Source organism: Urocitellus parryii, chromosome 2 (assembly GCF_045843805.1).
Source record: "Urocitellus parryii isolate mUroPar1 chromosome 2, mUroPar1.hap1, whole genome shotgun sequence".
NCBI classification, from domain to species: Eukaryota; Metazoa; Chordata; class Mammalia; order Rodentia; family Sciuridae; genus Urocitellus; species Urocitellus parryii.
In genome coordinates, this window is record NC_135532.1 from 154,841,635 (window position 1) to 154,866,863 (window position 25,229).

The following is a 25,229-nucleotide window of genomic DNA, read 5'->3' on the forward strand; positions in this document are numbered from 1 at the left end:
AAGCTTTAGAAGCATGACAAAAGCAATTGATTATCTAAATTTAGTTTTCTTGCAGAAAAGGCTCCTGATTCTTCTCAAGGGAAAACTGGCCAATAATTAAATCATTCAAAAAAAAAGCCTAAAGTCTTTGGTCTGAAATCAGCCATGGTGGACCCTAAGCATTCAGCACAGAACACATTTCCAAAAGATGTACATAATCCTGTTGGGGAGTGGGGAGGAGGGTCAGAAAACCTATTTTATAGTACATTTTAAATTAAACATTCTATTGTGAAACAATTGTAGATTCACATGCAGTTGTTTAAAAAAAAGAAAAGAAAAAGAATTCAGAGGGACCCTATGTATCCCTTATCCATTTTCCCAACTTGGAGGGACTTTAAACCTAAGTGTAGTCAGGACAATAGGAGCCATCAATGGAGTTGTAAGGAAGCAACCTAGGATCCAGAAGAACTCTCCATTTCCACAGTGCCAGATATGAACAGAGATTGGGCTTATTAAATCATAACTAGTAGTTACAGGCGGAGCAATGTTAATAAGGGGTTTGACCCCATTGCATTCTACTGAAAAAGAGGAGGAGGAGGAGGAGGAGCAGAAGGAGGAGGAGGAGGAGAAGGAGGAGACTAGATGGGACCAGAGGATTCAAGAGAGAGGTCCCTGGACACTTGACATTTCTTTCTAATATTTGAATCAAATAATTTGGGGGGCTTTGATGACATTGCTTGAAATAATTTGGCTATAAATGTTTCATTCCCTGTTGCTGAGAGGACTCCTGGTGAATAGGATTTTATGATTGAAGTTTACCAGGCAGGGAATTTAAGGGGAACCCTTGGCATCAACACTTGTGTAGAGGAGGAAAGAGTGGAGGGAAGGAACAGAGGCAGTGTTGGACAAAGAAGAAAGCTGAGCTGTGTAAGGTTTCAGCAGAGGCCTCAGCCAACTACCAAAACACACTCACAGTTGCTTTACATTGTGGTGAGGATGATAGACCTTTACACTCTTGCATGACCAGCTATTGAGTGCAAACTTCTCACTGGAAGGGGATGTTATCTTGATCTGGGCACCTTTTCTCAGCCAAAGACATCTACAGAAAGAAACAAGAGTTTCTCTTTACAGAAAGAACTGAGTTTTTCAGTTGGTTGCACTTTTAGAAGTTGTGAGAATAAATACCTCCATTGAAAAGAAGGGTCCAGACAACACATAACAGCATCCACCCTAGCATATCCTTTGCACTACTCAGATCTATTACTTCCTGTATGTTCTTATTTGGAGCCACCAGGGTTATAGTTATGCTTGATTTTTACTGGGTCAGACCTACAGAAGATAAATGGTATGAATAAAACCTATACCACTGTTGCTGATTTTAGGACTATAATTAATGTAATTAATATTCATTATCTCCATCCTCTACTCTGTAGATTCCCCTCAATGTTGGCAAGTACCTGTGCTCATCATAATGTTTGTGGTCACCATGATCCTACCAGATTGTGGCTATTGTCCACTGATGGCTAAAATGCAGCATGAGATTCCAGGAACATTGCAGGTGATCCTCCTGGAAACCAAACATACAACTTTTTGTACTAATTGAATGAGAACAGCTTATTTCCCACTGATTACCAAAGATAGTCATCTGCCAGGATAATGAATCTTCTTGCATGCTCATTCTTTAGTTCAAGGAGTCCAACAAAGTGCCCAGGAAATCCTCACAGCTTATACGCAATAGGACTCCTGCTGTGTCCCTTGGTAGAAATGCCCTCCTCCCTCACTTTGGGTATTTTGAATGGGCTAAAACCTAGAGCTATATAGACAGAAAGCACACATTTCCCAGAAATCACAAATTGGTTTGATAATAAAAATGTACAAGTAAAAACCCCAAATTAGGGATAATAAATGGGACCAACAATCCTTTATCCCCTTGATGCTTGAACACATATATTCTACCTGATGGGGACATGACACTTATAAAGGACATTGACTCAGTAAAGTTAGAAAAACTATAACCCTTAAGCCGAATCTATCCTGTTGCCAGTTATATAAATGATGCTTTGTTGGAGCACAGCCATGATCACTCTCCTACATATTGTTAAAGACTACTTTCACACCATAATGGCCATGCTGAATAGTTGTAACAGAGACCACATGATCTGCAAACCTAAAATACAATGTGGTTCACTATAGAAACAAAAGCTTGTCAATCCCTGATCTGTGTGTATATTGCATCCTGAAAGATGAGGTCTCAATCTTCTTGCCTCAATTTACCTTTGCCAGCTCAGCTCATTGCTCTATCAGGCTGGAGCTTCTGGGTGTTGTCCTATGTAATTAAGCCAGTGGATTCCATAGTCATGTGCCTGCTTCTATACTTATTGGGTTGTAAAATATTTGTCTTAATCTGACATATTAAGTAAAATATTCTTCTGGCGGATTACTCAGCAATCCCTCGGTTGGTAGTGCTGGTTGACATCCTACAGTTGGGAAAGGCAAATTCCTACTCAGAAAATATTCAGGGGTTTTTTGGTTCTTTTTTATTGATATTTTAAAAATAAATGATAGTGGAATGCATTACAATTCATATTACAATATAGAGCACAATTTTTTCATATCACTGATTGTATATAAAGTATGTTCACTTCAATTTGTGTCTTCATACATGTACTTTGGATAATGATGTCCATCACATTCCATCATCATTGCTAACCCCCTGCCCCTCCCTTCTCATCCCACTCCTCTGCCCTATCTAGAATTTGTCTATTCCACCCATGCTCCCCCTCCCTACCCTGACTATGAGTCAGTTACCTTAAGGAGAAAAGATAGCCTCTTCAACAAATGGTGATGGGAAAACTTGAAATTCATATGAAACAAAATGAAATTAAACCCCTATCTCTCACCATACACAAAATTCAACTCAAAGTGGATCAAGGACCTAGGAATTCAACCAGAGAATCTGCATCTAATAGAAAAAAAGTAGGCCCCAATCTTCATCATGTTGGATCAGGCCTCAACTTCCTTAATAAGACTCCTATAGTGCAAGAATTAAAACCAAGAATCAATAATTGGGATGGTTTCAAACTAAAAAGTTTCTTCTCAGCAAAAGAAATAATCTGTGAGGTGAATAGAGAGCCTACACCTTGGAACCAAATTTTTACCCCTCACACATCAGATAGAGCACTGATCTCTAGGGTATATAAAGAACTCAAAAAGCTAAGCATCAAAAAAAAAAAAAGAAAGAAAGAAAGAAAGAAAAATAACCCAATCAACAAATTAGACAAGGACCTGAACAGACACTTCTCAGAAGAGGATATACAATCAACCAACAAATATATGAAAAAATGTTCATCGTCTCTAGCAATTAGAAAATACAAATCAAAACTATGCTAAGATTTCATCTCACTCCTCTCAGAATGGCACAATAAGTGTTGGCGAGGATGTGGGCAAAAAAGGACACTCATATATTGCTGGTGGGACTGCAAATTGCTGCAGCCAATATGGAAAGCAGTATGGAGATTCCTTGGAAATCTGTGAATGGAACCACCATTTAACCCAGCTATCCCTGTCCTCAGTTTATACCCAAAGGACTTAAAAACACAGCATACTACAGAGACACAGCCACATCAATGTTTATAGCAGCACAATTCACAATAGCTAAACTGTGGAACCAAACTAGATGCCCTTCAATAGATGAATGGATAAAGAAAATGTCATCTATATATATATACACACAATGAAATATTACTCAGCAATAAAAGAGAATAAAATCATGGCATTTGCAGGTAAATGGATGGAGTTGGAGAAGAAGTTAGCCAATCTCCCTCCCTCCCCCCTAAAAAAACAAATGCCAAATGTTTTTTTCTGATATAAGAAAATACCCTTATTCTTGGAAAAATGAATTATTGCCATTGTAGGATAAAAGATATTTAACAAAGCCAACTTTCCACAAAGTATATGGTTGGTTTCCTTCAGGAATTTTGCAATATTAAGTTGTTGACTGATTGAAGGTTTAGTAGGAGTGGCAGTAGCTCAATCAGCCGTGATTAGTGTGAGCCCAAGCACTTGGGTCTATGCATAGTTCTACTCCTTTCTTAAATGGCTATTATCTCTATGTCTTTTGTGCAAGTACTGGGGCAGGCCAATGACACAGGCTGTCTGACATAGGCTAGCTAAGTTATTTTGTCTACTTGGTTGTTTAGTGCCTTTTCCATAGTGGTTTGCTCTGGTACTATCAACTTATGACACAAAAATGTACACATTTTGTTTCCAATCCCCTAGATCTACATACATACCTCCAGCAAAAACTCTGTCTCCCATGTTCCATTCTTTCTATAAACCCCAGATCATCCAACCAAGCCACTTCCTACTTCTTAAAAATGTCTGTATATTCTAAGGTCGGGGCACTTCTCTTTCCTACTAAGGTGGATGAACACACTCTTAGAGTGAGTTGTGCTTCACCATTGCCTCTTTGAAGGCTCCTTCTTTTTCAAGTGCAACAGTAGCCTATACAAGGTTAAGTTTTTGGCCTAACAAATATATTGAGCAACATTTTTACCAACCAAGCTCAACTATTTTCCTTCTCCAATCTCCATATAACCATAATTGAAGCTCCAGTGCAAACATGAATGACATGGCAGATGGAGCTGGGGCAGAGTAAATGGTAAAGCTGAAGCAGCAGAGGGGGATCTGGGTCATCTGTAGAAGATCTAGCTTCACTTGTGTCCTTTGCCATTACTCAAGTCTGACACCAGATGTTCGACACCTTCATTTTACAATGGATTCCCGATGCACCTACTCATCTTACTCACAGATCTATTTATGGGGGAAGCTGTGCCCACGTGGGTTTTTGATATCCCCTGGTGAGACCTGCCATCTCTACTAGTTTTCAGTCAACAAACAGGAAAACCTTTTCAAAAAGCACACAGTTCTCTGTAGATCTTTGCTTCATGTGTTTCTCCTGCTGAGACTAACCACATACTCCATTGGCATTCTCCCTCCACAGACACCTCGAACACAGCCACAGGCCCATGGGGCAGAACTGCCTGAGCTGCAGCTTGGCCCTGCTGCCAATCACTTCTGCACAGAGACTATTCACTGTTGGCCACTTTTCATGTCACCCTTCACGGGAGAAGGGCAGTTTGTGTGTTTTCTGTAACCACCTCAAAGGTTATTATGAAGATTGAAATGCTTAAATATGACAAAGTCTTGTGAGATATAAATCAGTGTATGGATATAATTTAGTGATCTATGTTAACTCAAAATTAGCATTGTAACTTATTAGTATATATCTTTCTGACTTTAAAGTGGCATGTGAAGTTTCACTCTTCATTATAATTGTGAGGAATAATAGTGCTAGATGGCCATTTATGCTTCACCCAACATATCCTCCCCATAGCTCAGAGTCTAGAGCTTAGGAGTTACTCATTAAATACTTTCTGATGAATTAATGAATTCTGCACTCGTCAAAATCAATGATTTCAGTAATAAATCCACACATATAACTAAGTTTACCACCTGTAGAATCTACATAAGCTATTGTGACAACATACTAATCATTGTATTGACTCAAAGAGAGGCTTGGTATTATAGAGACAAACATTTGAGGGCTGGGAATATGGAAATAAGGGCTCAGATATGGACAGTAACATGTTTGAAGTTAGGTCTGGTTATTTAGCACATCTGTGCCAGAATTCAAACCTTTTAAGACAGCATTCTTTCCATTGTACCATTCCTATGTCATAACTCCATTATTCTGGTTCTCTAAAAAAAGTAAAACATTTTCCAGTACAACACAACATCTTAAAGAAATTTTTCAACAAAAGGTCAACTTAAGGCTTACTAATCTAAGTTTCACATCGGTCATGATGCAAGGAAGACTCTCAACATGCTTTTAGGCATAAAGGAGGTAAGAAATAAAGTTTTAAAAATTGGCATCACTTTCCTGTCGTACTAATTGATCTCAGGTTATTCTTAACTTCAGATACCATCTGACCTTCAAAGCTGTATCCAAAAAAAAAAAAAAAAACACAGAACCTTATTAATTCATTTGTCTTTCTTCTCTTAAATTTCATTTATTTTTTTTAAATTTTTGATCTGAAATATGTATTGAATTATTTCATATGAAATATAACATATTTTTCAGTTTCCAATGAATGATTAACAAAAACTACTTATATCTAAGGTCTGATTTTAACTTAATAGAAAATAAAATCACAATTTTTTAATATTTTACCCCCCAAAAGTTTTCATAATACTGCAAGTTTAAACATATGATTCCTAAAAATTATCATCCTGGTGATTATTTAGACATACCAATAGGAAATGTTGGTAAAAATATTCATCATAGATAAAAACAGTAATATGAAGTCACAACTCCTTAATACAATAGCAAACTTGAAATGTACAAATTTGAGGTTGTCAAAATAACACAAATTTATAATCAAGGCATTTTTTATAACTTTTGAAAAAAGGCAAGATGCTGACAATGATCCAAATGATAATTTTCTGAAGTTCCCTTACAAAAAGGAGAATTGAAAAAAATAAATTAACAAGGACCTGAAAATAATAATAAGGCAGAAGAACTTTTAGAGATGACCTCAATACATAAATTTTGGCATATAAAATGGTAAATAATGTTATAGTTTAGGATGGAAAATTGAAAATTATCAATATAATTCTTCAAATAATAACATTACAGAGCTTCCCCAAAATGTATCAAATGTATCTCAATTTATGTTCCAGAATATTCAGAATCATTAACATAATGTGCTTAAGTAGCAATTGGTTCTTTTCTGTATTCACATTGGAGACTGTCTCCTGAGTTCTTTCTTTTTGATTCATGAAGTAATGACAGTCCCCTTTTTTTTCTATATAATATGGATATTGGCTTAACTTTAAGGTAATATATTCAGCTTTAAAAGTATAGGCATGAATGCTGAAGAGGGTCATACAGAAGCAAGATTAAAATGAAGAGATTTTGCCGCTACATCCTAGCCGTCAGAAGAGAAAGTGAATATTTTGGTCAAAGTACCCTTTAATTTATGCTCATAGAGATGTGACATTCTTACTTTTAATAAATTGCCTTTGTAAAGTGGAGACCTCTTCTTTTACTCAGCAAAATTGTAAAAAGATTGTTTGTGATCTTGATGTTCTACTCAGGCATTCTGAGAGGAAAAATGACAGTTTTCCCAGCTACTTTAAAAAAATTCACCATCCTTTATGTCTCCACAACTAATAACTAAGTGCCAATCAAAACTGTCAGCGGGACAACAAAGCCACACAATTACACAGGAGGATATACTTTCAAATGTCATTTTAAATTTATGAAATTGTATAGTTTTACAGTCCTCTTATGAAAATGTCAAAAAGTGCCAACCATAATCTTTCCTCTGAATGGTGAATACAACAAATTCACATTCTTAATGCATTCACCTTTTATTCTTACAACAATGGATAAAAGTCTTGGAGTAATTCTTGCCTTTTCATTTTTTGCGAAGCAGATGTTTCTTTCATTTCTATCAAACTTCTCCTACACCTAGAAAAAGGCAAAAAGTGGTAAATTGTTAGTATAATTTAATTACAAAAACCAAATATTCAAATAATACAGAAGAAATTACCATCTACCCCCAAGTTCAGGCTCCCTAACTCCTATCTTCAAGAGTAATTTGGATAGACTGGTTAAAATAGCAAATTTTAATTAATCATTTTTGGCTGATTCTTTCTGACATAATCTATGGCATAGTCAAGATAGTTTAATGTATATATTACTTAGCCTATATGTGTATTATTTTTAAACATATTAAATAAAAAAATAAGACCAGTTCCTTAATGTTTCCTGTTTTAAAATTTATATATTATTTTATTAGTGTAGACAATTTTGTCTTATTCTTTTAAATGTTTGCATAATATTCTAATGTATGTTATTAGCACAATTTGTTTCACAATTATCTCTTGGGCTACTTACCATCATGAAATTATAAATAATATTTCATATTTGGTTAGTATTTTTGATCATAGTTTTCATGCTTCTTTAAAAGTATTAAAGGGAAGATAAATTCTTGCTGAGAAACTTCTGTGTCCAAGCATTTACTAGTTGATAATTTAATTTTTTATATTAGCTAAGTATGTATTTTTAATAATGTCCACATGTATTATGTTTAAGAGTTTAAAATTAATCAACAATGGACCACAAGATACATGATAATTTTATAAAAACAAGACAAAGCCTAAAGAGAGAAAATACTTTGGGAAAAATAGTTGATGGCCAATTGAATTTTCGAGGAGTATGACCTAATGACAATAGCAATCACTAGTTTTAAATATTTTAAATGAAAATAACAATAGAACATGAACAGGATACTAAATAGTAGGAAAACATTAATTGATATAACCATTTAAGTTTTCAGCATTATAAAGGCAACCAAAACTATTTGATGCCAAATGACATAAGCTATATGTCATCAACGTAAACATCAATTAACCATATATTTGAACGATTTATGTTGAAAGCCATTAAATTTGCACAATTCCCTGAAAATGTTAGCTTTATAACAAAATGGATATCCATACTTCCTATTTCCTATTTTTCTTGGTATGGAACAAACATGTGATTCAACAAAATATACTGGTTTTCTTCATTCTTTTACTGAGTTGCAGAAAATTGGGACAGGTTTCAGATGTTTGAAAATCTATTCTCATCACAATTATTATTTTTTGTTTATTTTAAGAAATTAAAGAATAAATCTTTTCAAATGGAACCAGATCTAGCCAACAATAGTCTAACACTAGTCTAATCAATATGTCAGAACCTTTTATAACAAGGGTTGATATTTATTAGCTCTTTAATTCCTACTAAGCAATTTAACAAATGGGAGACCCTAAAATTAGGAAACCTTTGCACCTCAGGTATAAACAGGAATTATAACTTGTTCAGATATTCTGAAAAATAAAAGAAAAATACTTAATGCATAATTTTCTAGAAGTTATTTTGAAGATTGTATCCTTTTTAAAAACGTGTTCTAAAATATATTCCTTGAGACATTTTATCAAATGTCTTTGAGAATGTAGGTTTCATTTCAAAATACCCTTCCAGCAACCAAGTATTAAAGGGAGTGTATGTTGTTTTATATGCATTTGTTTTCAAAGGCACTTAATAAAGGAAGAACCTTTTAGATCTCTCTCTCTCTCTCTCTCTCTCTCTCTCTCTCTCTCTATCTATCTATCTCTCTCTCCACACACACACACACACACACACACACACACACACACACAAGCTTCAACATTTATAATAGCAACATTTATCCAAAGATCACGATCATTTTAGACTATCAGGATCTGCCTGGTTCCAAATAAAGTTTCAGCAATAATACATAAACCATCATTCATAAAAAGATTACTATCTCTTTAATAAAACATAAACCATATTTTCCAGAACATCCATTAACAATGCTTGAATGATTTAGTGCCCTTCCTTTTTATTCTGACACATATCTGCACTGCTTTCAAGAATTCACTCATCACTTTACCAAGATTATATTTAATGTACACACTACATGGATCATTGTATATTAGGAACAATACATTGATCGAAACTTGGGTCTGATTCTCTGCCAGGTTCTGTAGTGTAAAAAGAGAAGTACGATCCTTCATTTCTTGGAACAGTCAAAGTATCTGGAGATTAATGACCAAGAAAGAAAAATTCAGATAGTCACAATTATGATCCAAGACAAATGAATGGAAAGGCAACAGAGGTACTTTATATATTAAGAAAGAATAGGAATCACTGCTTCATGGAAGAAATTTATCTAGAACCAATCTTAAAGATGAATGGGATCAGGCTTGCAGAGAGAAAAAAAGCAGAAAAATAATATTTGAGGTATGAGTAATTGAGTAAAAGAAAAGGAGATAACACTTTGCAAGGTGCATAAGGTACATTTTAGGGGATCAATTTAGGAAGAGTAAACAGAACCACCTAGATAAATCAGATTGTAAGGATAAAAATTGTGGGATACATTCATGGAAAAATACATGGAAGTCTATGTCACTTTAGGCTATAGGGACATTCTAGCCAATAAACACCCTGATCACAAGTCTAAGGAAAAACTATTTTATCTTATGATCAGAGGCAAATTCTTGAAAATCTCTCATTTGAGATTGTAAAACAAGGAGATGCTTTGCAAAAATTAATAAAGCTGTGAGGCGTTAATATGGTTTATGAGGTTGATGATAACACTAATATCTAACTTTTACCCAGCACTTATTGTATATTAGGAGCTGTGCTAGGAGACCAGCATGGACTGATTCATCTTTAAATATTCTTAAAGTGTTTATAATGTCATTGTAAAAAAGAAACAAAATTTTCCTTAAGATCCCCAAGGTAGCTCATGTCTAAGCCAGAATTTAAATTCAGACATCTTTGAACCAGAGTTTTAGGGGCAAAGAAAGAGGCTAATGAGTTATTAAAACTGATCTTTTCCTATAAATTGCTCTACTATGTGGATATAGTGCCAATAAAAAGGAATGAAAGAGTATTGAAGACAATGAAGAGGAAGTCCGTTTAGACTAGCCATGCTGTGACAATGCCCCACATTTAAGGAATGCATCTTGGAGTGAAGATGTACTAACATCGCATGCATTTCCTTCCCCAGAACTGGCTTCCTTCTTTTCCTGAATTATATGGTCATGCTAACAATAGCCAGTTATCTTAGATTGGTTTGAAAGGAAATTCAAAATGAAAACAATTTGTAGACATCTCAGAACAGACTCATTTTGTCAGATTGCTCTCCTGGTGATGGTTTAGTTTTGTGTGAATAACTTCCCCCAACAAGTGTTCAGCAGAAATGATACAAACAGCTGTGCAAATAGATCCCTTAAGAAAAATTTAACAATGTCCTTACCTCTGTTTCCAAAAGGCATCTTTCCATCTGATTATTTTTCTTCAGCTTCTCTTGGAGTAAACACAAAAGCAACATGAAAAAATTGCCTACAGTAAATTCTTGCAATCTCTTCCAAGATTCCTGTGTTAACGTGACACTAACAAGGAACCCATTGTCTAATTTTGTCAGATCTCACCTGTTTTCATTAGAGGTACACATATCACCGAGCGTCACACAAATAAGATCTACTTAGAAATATGGATATCTAACATTAGAGTATGTGTTTGAAAAACATTCAAACTAGCATCAAACTTTTCTAAATTGAAGTCCCTACTAAAGCATATAGGGTATTTTGATAAATATCTACTGTTGAATGAGCAATGCAATGTTAACTTGGATGTAAGTTTCAATTCTTCTCCATGCATCATTTAGGATGAATTTTTATAAGCTTTATTTTCAATAATCAGATAAATACAATTTTGACCAACAGCACTTAAGCAGAAATGTTAGTCAAGAGTCTTCCACTCTGCCCAAGACCCAGAATGGCTCTGCATTTCATTGTAAAGTCACAGCCCTCACAAGGATCTTTTGTGACAGGGCACCGGTTACCTCTATGATCTTAGCCCTTGCTGCTCACTCGCTCCTGATCACCCTGATCCAACCTCATAGGCCTCTATGCTACTCCTCAAACTAGGTACCATCCTTTGTTCAGATGTAACTAGTGTCCAGTACCGCTTTAAAAATTTCCACATAAATTTTCTCTTCTTTGAGACTTCTCTGGAAGACCTCAAGGCCAACTCTGAACATCAAATTGAAGAATGATTTCTTATTCACCAACCATTCCTGATACTTCCCATCTTAATTCGTTCATTCTTTGCCAATTATCATTTTATAACACACTACAAAACTATGTCTTTTAAAATGTTTAAAAAGACTAAAATTTTAAGCCCCCAACAAACACAAATGTTTGTTCTGTTCATGTTGAATCCCAACATCTAGGTCAATGCCTAAGTAGTAGATACTGGTTTAATATCAATTGATTGAAAGAATAAAAGAAGGGCTGGGGATGTGGTTCAAGCGGTAGCGCGCTCGCCTGGCATGTGTGTGGCCCCGGGTTCGATCCTCAGCACCACATACAAAACAAAGATGTTGTGCCGCCGATAACTAAAAAATAAATATTAAAAAATTCTCTCTCTCTCTTTCTCCCTCACTCTCCCTTTTTTTTTTAAAAAAAAGATGTTGTGTCCACCAAAAACTAAAAAAAAATAAATATTAAAAAATAATTCTCTCTCTCTGTCTCTAAAAAAAAAGAATAAATGAAAAAAAATTCACATTATCCAACTAAAAGTCAACTGTTTCACTGCTATGACTAAAAGTTCTGACCAGAACAATTTTAAATCAGGAAAAGTTTATTTTATGGCTCAATGGTTTCAGAGGTTTTAGTCCATAAAAGGGTGGCTCCATTCCATGGGGCTCCAGGTGAGGCAGGACATCATGGCAGAAGAGTGTGGTAGAGAGAAACAGCTCTCATGTTGATCAGAAAGCAGAGAGAGAAAGCCCACTAGCCAGATACAAATAGATACCCAAAGCCATACGCCAGTTGCTGCTTCCTCCAGCAACACCTTACCACTTCAGTTACCATTCTGTTAATCCCTTTCAGGGGATTAAACCATTGGCTGGGTTAAGACTCTTACAACCCAATAATTTCTTCTCTGAACCTTACTGCAGTGTCTCACATGTGAGCTTTTGGGGGAACCTCACATCCCAACAATAACAGCAACCAAATTTGTCTTTAAATAACTGTTATCATTTTGGGGTTGGAGTGTGAAGAGTCAATAACCTAGAGTTGGCTAATCTTTCAACAAGGAAACAAAATAACTCCGCCAAGGCTTATTTTTACTAAGTGTTTAGAGCAATTACTTATTGAATACTGTGTTTTCGTTATTGTTTTGTTGTTGAAGTCTAATAAATGTTGCTTTATAAAATGTCAAAGACAATGAAGTAAGCATGTTTTAAGTCATTTACCATCCTATTATCCTTCTTAAAGGTAGATGCCGAAGAATGTGTGTCTGAGTCAGACAGAACAAAAGTAATTATCTGAACTTAAAGTTCTTTGAAACTGTCTCATCTTTGCACAAAGCCCCTCAATGTGTTGACATTAATAAATTCTCAATAAATATTTGTTGATACAAGAGTGCATTTCAAAAGGCCCTTCTTTCTCACATTCCTATTGAGTGCCAAGCATTTGAACTTCAGCTGTATCTTAGGAAAATCTCTGATGATTTCATGTCCACTTTACTCAATGAAGAATTTTGACTGAATGTCTCCAGAGCTCCCTTTCTACCAATATTCTATTATTTTCAAATAACTTCCAGTTTTTTTTAATTCTTTAGACAAGAGAATATTAAGAAAAAGATTAATGTGTTCCCTCCCAAATAGTTATGCTTCAATTATCCTCCTCTTTATTCAGTGGCTTAAGGTGTTGCCCACCCTCAAGTTTAAACTATAAGCACCAAGTTGAAAGAAAACCATAATTTTCTTTTCTTTGTTTTAATATTATGTCCCCAAAGAAACAGTCCTATATAGTAAGTGGATAGTAAATGTGTAGTTGGGTATATTCAATAGCAACAAGACAATAAATTCCATTATTTTGGAGTCTATGGATAGTGTGCAATATTGTGTTAGGTCTAAGGAAAGAAGTGTGCACCAAAGATGGAGTGACAGGCCTTAAATTGGATCTTGTGCTTTTGGGAATGTGATGGAAAACTTCTAGAACAATAGAAAGTTAAAGAACATTTAATCAAAACATATTTCTTTAACTGCTAGTTTTTTTTTTTTATAGTCTCTGCTATTGTCTTAAAGGTGTACACTTAAATCAAGGCTTTTTCTTCATATTTCTTTGTGCCAAAGGAGTTATCAAGATGCAACAAAAATTCAGGTTATTTTATTGCTGAGTTCTTTCCACAGAATTCTCTAAGATCTATGATTTATTGAAGGTCCCCACTACAACTACCATGTCATGAATACCTATCAATGTTCAGAAGGTTGATTCTCTCACCACTGAAATTGTTCAAGAAAAGATTAAATGATGAACATGAGAAATTACTTAAAATAATTCCCATATAGTGAAGAAACTTGGGTTAGAAATTGAACAAATCTGTTCTTTTTATCCAGAGTTTAGTTGCTTCATTTAGAGAATTATAATAGTGATATTGTCAGAAGACAGGGGACTTAGGCATCAGAGTTTCAAACACTATGACTATTTGACCTCTTCAGGTCAGTGAAATCATCTCAGAAATTAAATTTGGTTTATTTTTTTCAATATTTTCTATATTAAATGAGGTACTAAAATATCATTAAAAATTAAAAGTAAAACTAAATACTAGGGCTAGAAAATACTTACCTCCTCAATATAAATATTCTTTTTTGTGTTTTAATAATGTGAACTCACTAAATAAATTGTTTTTTGAACAATAATAGTTAATTTAATTTAATAATAGTTAATTTAATTTAAATTTAAATCCCCCCACACCTTATCTGCTCTCAGTCTCCAGATGCACATGATACTCACAGCTGTTAATGCTGCTGTTCAGGTATTCTTCTTTCAGAGACAGGGACAAGACTGAGGAAAGAAAGGGAAGGAATGAAGGAAGACAGTCAGGTAGGTAAAAGGAAATTGAAGTATTGATGTGACTTAGAAAAACTAAATGTTGAATTTGCTTTTAGGGAATATGATGAAAAATGTTGAACCAGAATGGCCAGGCACACTTGTAGGTGTTCTATATGAAAATGTTCCTAAAAATGAAAAGGTTACAACAGATAGCTAGATATTATGTGTTGATCAAAACATTGTATTTATGGTACCTAATTTTACCTTAAATTCTTCAGGAAAGATTATTTGCAGTACATTCTATTCTAAACAAGATTAGTCCCATCAAGTGGAACAAGTTACTGAGTTTATATAAGATGACTATTTGTATGCAATATAATTTACTTTGGAGCTAACTGATGGAAAAAATGATGTGATTGTGTAGGAGTGAGCTGGCTCTTCAGAAGAGAGAGAGAGAGAGAGAGAGAGAGAGAGAGAGAGAGAGAGAGAGAGAGAGAGAATTCTTTATCATCTAACGGAGTGAAAAAAAACCAGAGCATTCCACAAAGGAAAATCAGAAGCCTGGGTGGCAATAAATAAGGAATCATCTAAGTGAAATGGTTAAACAGTAGATAGTTCAAAATGCATTAGGGGAAAATATTAAAAGACAGAGTAAATTTAGTTTATGTGGATGCTACTGGAATTCAGAGGCACACAGGGACATGGTAACAAAAGGTCAGGAGCTAAAGAAGAGTAACTCAACACTTGGGAAAATTTACCCATTTTTCTCAAATCAAAGATAAATGGCAATACCTTGTTTCTTGAACTTGTATTATTTTCTTTTAGAGGAGATCAGGGATAGCTACTTAACTGAATTGAGCCAGAATTTGGTCAATATTGCTTTCTTCTTTCAGCTAATGAAAAAGCAGTTCTGGGTATTCCTCAAGGAAATTAAGTATTTGGCTTATTTGAAATATCTTGAGGCTAGCTTGCAAACAAATTGAAATAATGCTCACGTATTTAAAGAAATCTTTCATTTGATGCTATCAATATCTCAATAGGTGCCTCTGTTCACATTTTATTTTTAAAATATTTAAGGCACAACTATGAGAGATGACTACTGTAACAGAAAATGTTCATGATTATATACCATGTCAGACACAAAAGATTACTTACAATCTTTAAAAAGAAGAATGATTAAAGAAATGGTTGTTGTTTAACTATTCCATGTATGCCTTCAAGTGTTATTCTCTAACATTCCCAAAGACACATATGTGGCCTACCAAAGAATTCAGGTATGTGGCTGTAAATAATTCATCAAAATTTAAGAAATAGAGTCATGGAAATTGTTTTCCCCTCCCAATGTTTTCTAGTTTCCTGAGAGCTTCAATTTTCATCATTTTTCCCTCTTAACAGCAATTGTGGAGTATGTATGTATGTGTATGTATTTACTGTCTTCCTTAGGTTAATCAAATCAAATCCAATATTAAATTTGTGTTATTCACAGTACCACTAAGTCAAAACTCACATTTCTATCAGGTTACTGGGAATTTAATAGACCCTGACCTCTAATAAAATGATAAAATATGATGATGGGGCTTTAGCAATTATTTGTTCATTTTTTAGTGTGGCAGCCAAGGGTATTCTCATAGTAAAGCATTATTGAATGCCACTATTAGTTTTTCTGTTCTAATTTTCTATAAATTCATATTTGAAAAGCATCAATTATCTAATGAAATCACTTGGAAATTGTTTATTGAAATGAGTAGTTTTCCACAAAACACTCTGGTTTCCCTTTTTATATTGTCAATAGAAATCTGTTTTCCACCAAGGTTTAATGCACATAAATGAATAACCCCGGAGACAATTCTTTGCCCTTTGGGCAATTTTTCATACCAGAGGGCAGTGCTATTTGAATTTAAATGATGCTGTACTTGAGGCCAACCATAATAAGCAAGTTCTTCTAGACATTCATTACATTTTTATCATCTGAATATAATCCTAAGCACTTGATGCTAGCTCCCACTGTCTTCATGGGAATTTATAATATCACATTTCAGTTTCTCTTTAGAGGAGAAGCAACATTTCTGCTATGCATGAAGAAGAGAATACAAATAAATAACATGATGATATGTTTACCAAAAGTGCCTGACACTGGAAGAAAACACAATGCTTGGGAAATGGGATTTGGCTTGATAATTCACTTTTTGTTAACTGTCTACATTGTAGGATGCATTTTTGAATACAGAATTAAGCTATTGTCCATTGTCAAAATAAAGTTGCCAAGTGAATGCCCAATTACTCACTCAAGAGACCCTCCCACACCTTTCAGGCAAATGCCTCTATAAGTAGAGCAACCTAAAGGTCAGCAGTGGTGATCTCTGATACAATAAGGAAAAAATGAAATATACAGAGAATTCAAAGCACTCTCCTGGTTATCTCCTCAATTCCAAACAAATGAACATCTTTATTCTACAATTAATTTCACATCTATCCTAATAGATTTTATTTCACCAGTAGGATTACATAAAGACTATGTCTAGTACAGGTAGAATTTACTTATGCTAAGCAACAAGCAGTCCACCACCACAGTTAACTGAGTCGGGGACAAAGAAATGATCTACTCTAAGGCAGTCTGGCCAGGATTTAAGTCATTGTCACAGTCTTGATGTCACTAATTATTTTATGCACATGACCTATTTTTCTCTTGCTTGATGAATTTTTAGTGGAGAAGAAAGCTGGTAGTGCACATAATTTCAGTAATAAAGGTGTAGCCATGCCCCCACTCACATGATTTTATATGCTAACATACACAAATAGTGCACAGTAAAAAATGTTTTCAAATAAAAGTAATGTACCTAAAATAATTGCAATGATGCAACTTTTTTAACATTATAACTATACAAATTATAATGCAGTGTTTCCTTTTTGAGATGTCATCCTACACCACTTCTGCTCCACAAAGACCTCTATTTTGTATAAAGAAAATTATTCAGCTTTCCCCATAGGCTCCATAGGATTAAACTTCAAACTTCCTGCTTCCATTTTAGTTGTAGTAGAGGCCAAAAGACCCACAAAGCTCTTGGGTAAACGGAATATACAGATTGCATTATTATGTATAAACATTTTTCTTGTATTTTGAATTACACAGATCTAGATATTGTACCATTTTTGATCCTTTCTTCCAAATACCATATCCATTGTGCTCAACATTCTTAGGTGCATTGTTTTAACTAATTAAAGTATATTGACATGAATTGTGGAATACTGATGCTCTAGCATAGGTTTTACCAAAGAATTTTGTAAATTGATAGTAAATATTTTAGATTTTGAGGGTCCCCATAATACTTGTTGTCATATAGAAATTCAGCCATTAGAGGGCAAAGTAGCCATACATCATAAAAAAATGAACAAGTGGGCCCATTTCCAATAAAACTTAATTTATGGAAACAAGTTTAAATCTCATACTATTTTCCAGTCTTTAGATATTTTTTAACAGTTTATAAAAGTGAAAAAACAATCAGCTTGCTGGCCATGCATAAATGGTGAGATTATTTGACCATTGGGCTATAATTAATATAATTCTGCTCTAATTCATAATTTCTATTATTAATATTGTTTAATTGATGGGTCTAGTATTTCAAGAAGGGCTTATATAAAAACACTTGCAAAATTCTTGACCACTAGTCAAATTAATCAGGATACCATAGCAATGGACCAGTATCGTATGCTGAGGTTAATAATCCTAATAGTTAACGACGGGGCTGAGGATGTAGCTCAGTGGTAGAATATGCTTGTCTACAATACTTTAGACCCTGGGATAAATCCCCAGCACTGCCAAAAAAAAAAAAAGATAGAAAAATTCCTAGTAATTAATAAAGTTAAATATTCTGCTATGGTTTCAATGTGATTTGTTCCATGTGAAACACATGTTGAATTCAATTGCCAGTGTAGCTGTGCTGGGAGCTGGTGCCATCAAGAGGTGATTAGGTATGTAAGAGTGATTAATGCCTTTCTCATGGAAGTGAGTGAGTTCTCACCTTCACAGGACTGGATTAGTTAATACTAGATTGGATTATTATGGAGTCAGGCCCCCTGTGTAATCTCTCTTCCACATACTCCTGCTTGCCCTTCTTCATTTTTGCCACATTATGATGCAGCAAAAGACCCTCACCAGAAGCTGAGCAGATATGATCAGCTCCACATTCATTAACTTCTCAGTTTCAGACCTATGAGCTCTATTCTTTTACGGGAGAATGGAGCTGTAGGCATTGAAACCAGGTATACTTTACCACTGAACTACACACTCAGTCCTTTTTAATTTTTATTTTGAATCAGGATTGCTTAGATCCTCACTATGTTGCTGAGGCTAGTCTTGAATTTGTGATCCTCTTCAGTCTCCCAAGTCATAGGGATTACAGGTGTGCACCACCTCACCCAGCTTATGAACTCTATTATTTATGAATTACCAGTCTGAAGTATTCTGTTTTAGCAACAAAAGTGGAGTAAAACCTAATATCAACACAATTTGGCATGTTCCCTACTTTTCTTTCACCGGAAATGCAGAATTACAGTTAAGGTTATGGTAGATCTTGATATTATGTTTGCTCAGTATGGAACAGAGAGTGTGAACCCACTTTACCAATTTATAGAAATAGCAATTCTGGAGTTGTCTTATACACTTCACAGGAAGCTATAATTTGAAGATAAATAGAACTATCCAGAGGGAGAATCTGATCTTAATCTGAGCTCAATAGGCAAAAGTATAGGATGTAAGCAATCTGATCATACATTTAAACTTTGTTATCTAATAATGTCCTATGTTATGGTTTGGATATTAAGTGTCCCTCAAAAGAGCATGTGTGATCAATGCAAGAGTTTAGAGGGAAAATGATTGGGTTAGAGATTTAGCCTAATCAGTGCATTTATACCCTGATAGGAATTAACTGTCTAGTGACTGGAGGCAAGTAGGGTGTGGCTAGAAGAAGTGGGTCCCCAGGGTTTTGGGGTATATATTTTGTGAGCTGAGGTTAATCTCTCTCTCCTTTCTGGTGCCATGTTCTGAGCCAATTTCTTTCATCACAACTTTCTCTCATGATGTCTTGCCTTCCTCAGACCCTGAGGAATGTAGCTGACCATCTATGGACTGAGACCTCTGAAGTGATGGGCCCCCACAAAAACTTTTCTACCTCTAATTGTTCTTGTCAGTTCTTTTGCTCACAGTGGCAAAAAGATGACTAAACTGCCTGGCTAATTAATGACAGGTCATTATTAGGGTATTTGAATTATGTGAGGTTGAAAAACAAACAAAGAAATTACCCAAAGAATTGGGAACCCTTATTACTTTATAACTGTGCCCTTTGAGGAGTCTCTTGAAGGTTCTATGAGTATGCTAAACACTATCTAATATTTATATTACATAAGAGCTCTTTAACATGGGAAATGAGGAAAGGTGATGGAGATATAGGGAAGAGAAGAAAACAGAAGATGAACAAACATATAAAAGCATGATAAACATATAACTGCACATACATTTTTAATAGAAAAAGTTTGCAGACCTTTGTCCTAAAACCTTAATACTCCAGGTGTGGTCTGTACACAATAGCATCTGAATTACAAGATGGTTATAAATGTGAACTCTTGGGCTCCACTTCAAATCCACTAAGAAGAATTTGCATATTAGCAAGATTCCCCAAAAGACATAATGATAAATAAACAATTGATAGCACTACCCTACAATAATTTATTTTTATTAACAAACATGTAAAATGTAGAAGCCTAGGAGATGTGAAGTTTACCATTTCCTAGCTTATATTTGTAAGGACAGGAGCCTATGTGTTTTCCCATGGGTTTTAAATCTTTGGTTGTAATTAATGCTATGCACCATACTGTACTACCTCAACTTTTGATGTGGAGATTACATGGAGAGGACAAAGTGAAGGATGAAATGCTTATAGCAGCAACATATTCTGATAATTCACAAATTACCATCTCTGTGTGTCTCAGAAGATGTTCTTTAAATTACCAAGAGGCAATGAATGTATTACAACTAGCACACATTTCACTTTTAGAAACTGTCTAATTTAAATACTGTTAAACTACAATAAAAATATTTTTAAAACTGTTTACAGTTTTGTACTCTAATCAGCCTGAAGAGTTTTTATTTTTATACTTAATTCTCTTTATCAGACATAAAGACAGAACTTGCATCTCATCAGCATAGGGACACGTTTAGAAGAAAACACAGAAATGCACTTTTCTGGCTGATGGAAATGTAGCTCTATTCAATAGATATTTTATATTTAGTATTTTATTATTAAGCTTAGTTCAGTATAAATGCACATTTTCAATGTCATGAATACAAGGCATGAATGATGTGAGAAGCAATTTGCATTTATATAGAACCTTTCAAAGGCTTGGGATAGCAAAGCAAAGCATAAATGCTTGTGTAACTTTGCAATTAAGAATTCACTTCTAATTACTCCTACTTAAATGTGCAGTCTCTTTTTAATCACATTTTTACACCTGTGGTTAAGTGCTCTGACAGAGACTTAGCCTTATCTCTAGAGCATGCAAATTGCATGATGATTTTGTAAAGAAGGCGATGTTTACCAGTGGGAAAATGATCACAGACATGTGACACCAATAGCAATATTAAAGACATAACTAAATTTAAAAGCATCATTTTCTTGGATTATGTGTCCAGAACTACACACACACACACACACACACACACACACACACACACATGAATGTCCAGTTGTGGAGCATGCTCAAGATTCAGGCTCAGATATACTTCTGCTGTAACACAATGTTGAGATGAGATCTGAAAACCAGCTTGTAAACGTATGCTTGCCTGTAGTAAATCTTCAGCTATCAGAGCTACAATTGCTAACATGTGTGAGAGCCCTAGTTTTCTTGTACAACCAAGGGACCAGTAAATAACATGGTGTTAAAGAAAAAAAAAACAACAAAACAAAACAAAACAAAAAACAAAAAAACGAAAAACGATATCTTTCTACTACTAGGGGAAAGTGCAATTCTTATGCAACATATTGTTCTGAAAGGCTGTAGCCTTGTAAATGCTGCTGAGGAAAGAAAAGCAATTCTAGGAAGGTAGTTGTAGCTAAAGAGAAGGCCCTGGTGACAGCCATCTACATAACTGACTGCTGTAAAGCACGAAACTCCATTTTCAAAAAGCTGATTAGAAGAAGATTTATTAAAAACCTATGGTGATCTGGGGACCCATGAACACAAATAGACAGGGCATCACTCCCAAGCCTGGAAAGGCTGCCAACATATGGCAGGCTGGGGTGAACCCAGAAGCAAACAAACTTCAAAAACCCACAGGAAGTTGTGAACAATCAGAATTTAGACATTCTTGGATTCTCAATGAAGTATTAATCCAGGCTGGGGATGTAGCTCAGAGCATTTGCTGGACATGTGCAAAGCCCTGGGTTCAATTCCCAGTATTACAGAAAAAAAGAGAAAAAAAAAGAATTAAAAAATAATCTAAAAATAGACTGTCCATTTAAAATACAAACACTGAACCCTTTAAAGAGTAGCATGTGATTAAAGTAACAATAACAATAGAGACAACTATAATAATAATCATAATTATGATCATAAAGGAATTTTGGAAAGTAAGACTATTTTTTTTCACTCAGGAAAGTCATTCAAAGGAGGGAAGGGGAGAAATAACTAGAGATCTCAATGGATATATTTATAAGAGTGGAAAACTGGAGGCATTTAATTCTGCTGGTCTTTGGGAAAGGCAGAATGATAAATTATACAGCAAAAATTTGAAATGGGGCTGGGGATATAGCTCAATTAGTAGAGTGCTTGCCTAGCATGAACAAGGCCCTGGGTTCAATCCCCAGCTCCACCACCCCCCCACCAAAAAAAAAAAAAAAGAAAGAAATATCATTGGGATTCTTTCAGCCATAATATTGTTGGAGAAGTGATGACTATCAGGGAATAGAAACAGTCAAATACATATATGCACAAAATTCTCTGTATGAGCTTTGACTTCATATAAAAGCATTGCAGTTCCAGGATGTTAATTAAGAGTATTGTCTTCAAAGTTAGATAGTCTCCATTTATTTCTAAATGTGTCACTTTGAAAAAATTTCTTTACCTGTCTAAGCCTTAGTTTCCATAAATATCCTTGTAATGGGGAAGGATATGCTTCTAAAATTAGTGGGATGACCAAATTCTTTTTCTTTGGGGGGGTATAACCGGGGATCAAACTCAGAGGTACTTGACCACTGAGCCACATCCCCAGCCTATTTTGTATTTTATTTAGAGACAGGGTCTCACCAAGTTGCTTATTGTCTCTCTTTTGCTGAGGCTGGCTTTGAACTCTTGATCTTCCTGCCTCAGCCTTCCAAGTTTCAGGGATTGCAGGCATGCATACAGCACTTGGTGGATGACATAATTCTTAAGGTTGAACACTTAGTCTATTGATACTTGGCCAACATTCAGTAAATGTCAGCTGTCGGGTTTTATTTTTTACTTCTGTTTCTTTTTAAGTAAAGCTAGAGTCATTCCTAGTATATGGTGAATGAAGTAGAAAAATAAGACCCTCTATGCCTTAGGAAGTGTCTTTTGCTAATTTCAGGAGGGAAAGTTGACAGTGCTGCCATTTGAGATAGATAAAACACAGTACCTGTCACCACAGTACCTTTTCCCCCTCACATGTCTCATAATACCTATCTAGTTTTTAAAACAATCCTGCGAGGCACATGATAATAATAATATATTTCCTCTGTTGCAAGTAAGAAAACTGAGGCTTAAAGATAATATATAAATTCAAAAATTCTGGAATATTTGAGCTTGTAAATAAAATTTAGGTGTTTTTTTTTTGCCAACACCTAACTGTTACATTAAGAACTCATAAATTTTAAGATAACCAACTTTTGACTACTTAATTAAAATTTTCTAAGATAGAATTTGGTCCACAATTATCATCAGGAACTGAATCATAGTGGTAACCTGGCTTCCATATCCAGCAGGGTGGATAAAACCTAAAATTTTGAATTGAAAAAATATTTCTTTAATCATAATAGGAAGTTTGTCACAAACAGAAGAAAATTGGTACTGTGGAAGCAAGAATTCTGGACTATAAGTGACCAGTGAAACCAGTTTTCAATAAGGAAACCATGAAGAAATCAGAAAAGAATTTGAGCTGCTATTTTGGTGGCCATATGGTCTAGGGTACAGAAGGTAAAACCTAAAGCTTACCACACTTGGGAAGCCTATGAGATGACATCCAGATAAAACTAAGGTCATCAAAGGAAAAGAAGACAAAAAGTGAGTGGGGCCCATCTGTTATGGCTTTGACATTAGTGTTTGAACCACAGAACAAAGAGCCAGAAAGGATAGAAGGACATCAGAATGAAACTGTGGTTTGTTAAAGGCTATTTTGCTAGTTACTCCACTTGCCAACCACTGGATCTGTGGATGGATGTATTAATGTTTTTTTCTTCCATTCAAAGTCCTACTACATGAATACCAGACTACATTTTATGGAAAATAACATGGACCTCCTGTGTAGACTAGTTGGCTAAACTATACTAATTTCTGACAATACCAGAAAGAAGGATAAGTCTCCAGAGTCACCCATCATTTCTCTGATTTCTACCTGGAAATGTTCACTTGCCACCAGTAATTTTACTTTGTTCTTACATTAATGAAATGAGAGTTGTTAGCTATAATTCTGGATCAAATTTGGGTTTCAGATTTTCTTGAATACAATGTGATCTTTCCATCTCATTTTTGTTAACTATGTTGTACTGAAGCATATGAAAATCCATTCTTTATATCTTCTTTTTCAGAGTTCAGATAGACCAAGTATGTTGATTGAAAAAACATCAAAGCAGGGTGAGGAAGAGAATCTGAAGAAAAATAATATGGAGTAAACAGGGATCTTTCCATTAGGGAAAAAGGGATCAGGATCCACAGAAAGTACATAAATGGAAATGGAAAAAAAAAAGAAAAAGAAAAGCAGTATATTTTTCTTGTAGACAAACATGACATAGACACATGACTCAGAGTTAAAAATAGTTACACGTGACTCACACTAAAAATTTTAAAGACACAAAACATTCACAATAGTACTCCACTGCTTTTCTCTTTCCATTCATTCTCTAACTTTCCTTCCATACTTCTATCTTAAAGTTAGTTGCTTATGGTAAGGTAGATATTAAAAACTTTGAATGCCAAGAAAAGGTATTTAGTTGTGATAAGTCAGACAAAAGACAATTTTTGAAGAGTTGTGAATGAAAGGGTAGCCTAAGGTATATGAACTAAGGGGACTTCAGAGAGGTAAAAATTTTTTAAAGGAGGAATTCAAGATGGAAGTCAATGTTGCAACCTAGATAGCAAATTAATTATTAAATCTTCTCGTATGCCAAACAGATAGTTCTTCGTGGTAGATATTTTTGTTCAATTTAATTTAACCAGGATTGATATCTTATCTACCATGGAGATAAACACCATTGAACTTTGATTTGTATTTTATCAATAAAAAATAACAATGGTAACCATAAATGTGTACTTTTGTGTGTAATATTTAGCCAAAAATTCTGGAGAAAAGTTTCATTACTTTCTTTCATCTGGGGTTGCTCAAATTCTCAGAATGGCAACATCTACTATAAATTTTAAGATGAAATAACTTGAGAGAAAGTTAGATCATGCACCTGCAGATTTTCCACATGGCTAACAATATAAAATTTTGAAGTCAAAATGTTATACATTTCTTCTCCAGTGCTGTCATAGTCTAGCTA